The 6,000-nt window shown below is 35.6% G+C and overlaps 1 pseudogene; it reads right to left on the bottom strand.

The window, feature by feature from the left end:
* Positions 1–1,711, bottom strand: part of LOC136259409 (centrosomal protein of 57 kDa-like) — a 28,979-nt pseudogene extending 27,268 nt beyond the window's left edge.
* Positions 1,712–6,000: the final 4,289 nt, after the last annotated feature.

Raw genomic sequence — 6,000 nt, forward strand, 5'->3', positions numbered from 1 at the left:
CTTGATCACACATCACTGTGATACATTTGACCTTGATCACACATCACTGTGATATATTTGACCTTGATCACACATCACTGATATATTTGACCTTGATCACACATCACACAAATCATAGTCTGATGATATAGCGCAACCAAACATGGCACTTGAAATTGGCATTATTATTAAAAGTATACACATGTAATGTAGAATTTAGCTAGGAAATCCACACAAAGTGTTGGGGGCTGAAAAGGGCTCTGGGAACACTGCCGTCAATGAAAATTTAGGTATTACTTTCAAAGCTATAATAGGGACTATGTATGGGTAGTGAAACAGGTACAGCATAATTATAGGTTTATAACCAAACCAAAATGTGTCTTCAGAGCATCTGAAACAGCTTTGCATTTTACTTGCTGAATTTTTAACTGAAACTAAATACTAGATGCCTGAACACTCGTAGCCCAATATTGAGGATATAGAATGTGTACCATGCCTCATAGGTGAACGCACACACACACACACACAAACGCACACGAGGCAAAGCAAATCCTTTGACTACTGTGTCTACCCAGTGAACCAGCAGTGGGACACAAGTGAGCACAGGAAAATTCCCCTGGGGCTCAACCATCAGGAGGCTATACCATGTCTCAGATGAAGAGAGGTCCCACCTGAACCTTCACCCACTGAGTGAGATGTGAACAGATGGCATTTGTATCCCTGGAAACCCAGTGATGTTACAGCTGCACATGTACACTAGTGCACACACACACACACGAGGCAAAGCAAATCCTTTGACTACTGTGTCTACCCAGTGAACCAGCAGTGGGACACAAGTGAGCACAGGAAAATTCCCTGGGGCTCAACCATCAGGAGACTATACCATGTCTCAGGTGAAGAGAGGTCCCACCTGAACTTTCACCCACTGAGTGAAATGTGAACAGATGGCATTTGTATCCCTGGAAACCCAGTGATGTTACAGCTGCACATGTACACTAGTGCACACACACACACACACCTTGACTATTAGTAGAAGCTTCTCCAGCCATAACATCTTGCAAGTACATCAGCTACTGGCCTAGCTAATGTCTGCTACATTATTGGTCTGGCTTCTCATGAAAATATCTATAAAATATTAAACATACATACTAAGCAGACATTTAATTCACAAGATACAGACACGCGTAGGCACACATGTACAGTTACACACAGATTGTACATAACAACTTGTGAACATAAGAGCCAAATAAATTTGACAGCATTAAACAAATAAGCAACTACTTGATCCTCCAGCAACATTGCTAGAAACTATGGATAGAAAAACAACTTCTTATGTTACTGAGACTTACTATGTCAATGAGAGTAATCCACTAGTTGACGAACGGCTTTACACTCATGCATCGTGGTAGGCACTATATGGAATATATCAAGGAAATGTCACAACACTGCTAACAATGAAAACTCGTGAGTTATCACTAGCTCGTACGAGTTATAAACATTAACTCGAACATTACCAGACCCTTAAAAACATCGCGAAGTTAGATCAGCACCAATACGCAAAACAAACATCAGCAATATAGCGACATATAAACACAAGCGATCTTACCTGATACGAAGCACATATTCCAAAAGAAAATGCAACGCGACAGGCCACAGTTCGTCAATCCTTTGGATCCGAGTTTGAATCAATCAGAAGATTGATGCGCACGTGCCAGCACGTGACACCATTGGAGCTGACTTGAACCATATGCTTGAACCAATGAACAACCTTTGGTTGCTAGCTTTATGAAAATGCAGTGATTAATTATTAGGATAAAAATCATGAAACTCATGCAATGAAAATAGCTATGGCAAGGCTATTTTGAAAATTATAGCCGGCTAGTCTATCAAAAAATAAATAAATATCATTACTTTTTCATTGGTTTTGATTGATAACTAATTTTCAAACGAATTTTAATTTATCATAATGAATACCCTGTGAAAATATGATTTCACTGCATTTTCATAGCTATGTATATACTATATACCATACTAGCTATGAATTATAGCTACCAGACCAGCTGATCGAGTGACTCAAAACTCCACTTTTCAGTAATAGCTATCATGAATGCAAAGTCTTTCAACGAAGTTTTTCTTTAGTTTAGTTCCACTATATGTGACTTGTCAATACGACTAAACTCCTGTGATTCTTCCAGTGCTTGAGATGGTGTTGAAGTACATTTTGTATATTGCACATCAAGAGTAAAATTGTGTCATAGCTAATGATTCAGAGTCAATGAAGAGGTTGCTATAGCTACCCTTGTATAGCTACAATTATTAGCTATAATGGTAACTCCAACATGCATGAGGTATTCGGGATATTACCCTTCCTGAATTGATCATTTTATGTTACCAGCTTTCTTAACCGAACATCTGTGCATGTGACATTTGTAAAACATCCATGTATGTAGGATTTAAAGCTGTCAATACTAGCTGTCAATTCATTTTAGCTATATACATGCAGGGCATATAGCCATAGTAGCAAATTCACATGTAACTAAATACTCATTATGTAGGTATTATGAACAATCAAGATTCTCTAAATAATATTATAGCCAACTATAACTATATGATAGTTACGCCGGTAGTACCAAGATAATCTAAAGTCAACATTTAATTTTCATGTTGCATGTGATGGTGCTGTATATGTATTACACCTCAGGTGTATATAGCTATGGATCAGTGCTAAAGTTCATTTTAAAGATCTTTATTTAGATCACTTTGACGTGATAATGAAGTTCAGTGTATTATCACTATACAGTGACAACTGTCCTTTTGTCCCTTCCTCTAATTGCCAGCTATTAGATCTGCCCCTGTGTATGCTGTACTTGCATGTATGTGGTGATCACTGCATAGATTCATGTTTCAACAGAAGCTGCAAGCTTGTTGTATACTTTCCATGTTTAATCCTTGATCATGATAGGGCTAGAACACACAACTGGTAGATATAGGTAATATTATACACTGTTCATCTGTCTACTAAGTATAAATATGTACAGTATCATATTATAATACAGATGTTAGCTAGTGTAGCTCTGTATCAGAATCACATCATGTATAATGTACACGTATGTGATGTCATAACAAAGAGAGTAGCTATATGTTCCTAAAAATTAGTGCTAGGCCTGAGTCAAATATAAAATTATTTCAGGAATTTCCCAAAAATTCCACCTATTGTGCTGTTCACTATATTAATCAGTCAATGCTCTATTAGAGTATTTCACTACAAAATGACTGTTCTATAATTATTATAGAGAGTATTGATCTAAGGAGCTATGTACAATGCATTTGAGTGCTCTATTGCAGTTTGCAGTTTCCACTGACTGCTCTATTATAGAGAGTGTCAATCTATTTTCACGTAATTAAACTCCACAGTTTGATATCCACCTATTATGCTAGCATAGCACGCTGGACTATTGTGCTTTTTAGTATACTGAAATATTTGATGCAGGCCTAATTTGTGGCTGATATCAGTATATGTGAGCCCTTCTGTGGCACACTGATATAGCTTAGAGGCATTTAGCTACATGTTGCTATATTATTGAGCATAATATTGCTGGAAAATTTAAATGAGACTCTGCATTTTTAAATGAATCTCAGCTACTAAAGCTCAATTTATTTTGTGATAACTATTTTATGATTTTAGCCAATTATATAATATCATTTAGTTTGTTTCCAAATTCAATGTCATGATGACTAAATGATTTTCTGTGAGTGGCATGATCCCAGATCTATAGATCTAGCTGGAGTATGCTACTCATGTTGAGTAGTGTGTTTATACAGCAGTTAGAGTTCCCTTAAATGAGACTGCACCTTCAACACAAAATAAGCAGTGTAGTTACTATGATGTAATCAATATTGCCACAAGTCACAGTAAGTTTTGCAGATGCTTTAATAAAGCAGTCAACTAAACTAAACTACTCTAATAGAACATACAGTTACTATGTGTAGAATTATTTTATTATAAATGCAAGTAGCTATAGTGTATCAGTGTATTGTAACTGGCACAGTTTTCCTTACCAGCTACAACAAACACATGTGTACTATAGCTATACACATATAAAGCATGTATCCCATAAAGCAAATCTTTTTATTTTGTGCCATTTCTTTTAAAAATAAATTCCTAAGAACATGAATTCCCATAATCAAAAATAATTTTCCTTTACATGATCCAATGATAATTGTTTTCTCACATATTCTTTGAGTTTTGCTGCAGTGATATTAGTGATATTAGTTATATTTGTGACTGGGCCTACAAAATTTGCCTCCATCAAATTTTCACTACTGGTAACTTTTTATTCCATGAAACTATGAACATACAATTTCAGCCCTGCTCACAAGTTACAGAATACACATTATATCTTATTCCAGTAGTGCAATATGATCCACTGTGCGATGGGGTGTATTTTGTGTCCACATGCCTTGTTTTCATAGGCCCAGTCACATATAATGGTTAACAGGATAGCCAATTACAGTAAACTTCTAATCCAGAATGGCTGTTCAGTATCTATCTAAGTTCTTGACTTCAAATAGCTACTGAAATTCATTCCTCCTATTATTCGTAGATCCTATGCTTGTAAATGACTGTGAAACTCCCTTCTGTTAAACTTTTAGCTTTGACATCAACCTGCTATACCATAGCACATATTCTTGACAAATGCAGTACATTTTGAGGTATACAGCATAGATATAATACACCCGGTAAATAAATTTTTAGCATTTAGCCAGCCAGAATAACGTTACACTGTGAATCCTTGCATGTTAAAATGAAACTCTAATAGAGCAGTCAGTAACTCAGAAGAATGGCTATTTTATTACAGAATGTCACTTCCAAAAAAGAAAGATATTGTCTATATACATTTTATTACAAACAGTTGCTAACTTATTATCTTGTAAAACACAAATAGTAAAGAGCTTGAAGCAGTTTAATTATGTGCACAATAGAGACCATAGAGCATACTGCACAGCATAATTGGCTGGTGCCTAGCTTACATACTTTATAGTAGTATCCAACACAAACCTTCAAGCTAGCTAAGAAAGAATTTTACGATCTGAGTGTATACACCCAATTAAATTTATAGCGTCAGCACATGTAATTGTTCACATAGTAAACTTTCCTCTATGACCACCTGTCACAGGAATTTTGGCTTGAGTTTATGGGTATTTCCCTTGTCAGTTCCTGAATCCACCAATTTAGAGTGGTGGCTTTGCACTGAAGACTACCAGACCTGCAAATTTTGTGTTACTTCCCATATTCCTATAGCATGATGGTTAGGACATGATATGAAAGGTAGCTAAAATTATAAAGATCATCCCATGCATGGTATTCAATCTGGTCAGTGTAGGATTGCCACACTACATCAAGCATTACAATAACAGTATATTTAATTAAGGGAAATAACCAAAATAATAATTAATTATTGAAATTGAGAAGTGTATAAACCATCATAAATCTGATCCTTGTGTGATGAGCATATTCTAACACAGAGTATGTGCCTAAACATCTGTGACAGACAATAATATTGTGAACTCTTCTGTGACATATTCTTGTAAAGTATTAAACATGTACTTGTAGTAGCTATTTTAAGCAGCTGTTGATGATGCTGTCATAATTTTTAGCATGATAACAAGAAAATTATGTGAATTCTTGCATGTACGTACATTTGGGACATGATCACAAGTATACAATGTCATACACCTTATAAGTTGGATATTAACATAGTGGTAATTGGATGTAATGTACAAACAGGTCAGTAGCTATAGTTATGGTACAGCATCTCTTGCAAGTTAGAACATGGCAAAAATAACTTTTAAAATCATTTATTTCACCAACTTGTTTCATGTTCATGCATTGCTAGCTCCATTGTAGCTACAGAAAATATTTCATGAATCTAGTTGCAAGAATGCCAAAACACAGAGTATTAATGCTATGCCTATAATAGTTCAATCCAGCAATTCAACTCAGTTTAGCCTGTAGTATAG

Source organism: Dysidea avara, chromosome 6 (genome assembly GCF_963678975.1).
Source record: "Dysidea avara chromosome 6, odDysAvar1.4, whole genome shotgun sequence".
In the NCBI taxonomy this organism is placed as follows: domain Eukaryota; kingdom Metazoa; phylum Porifera; class Demospongiae; order Dictyoceratida; family Dysideidae; genus Dysidea; species Dysidea avara.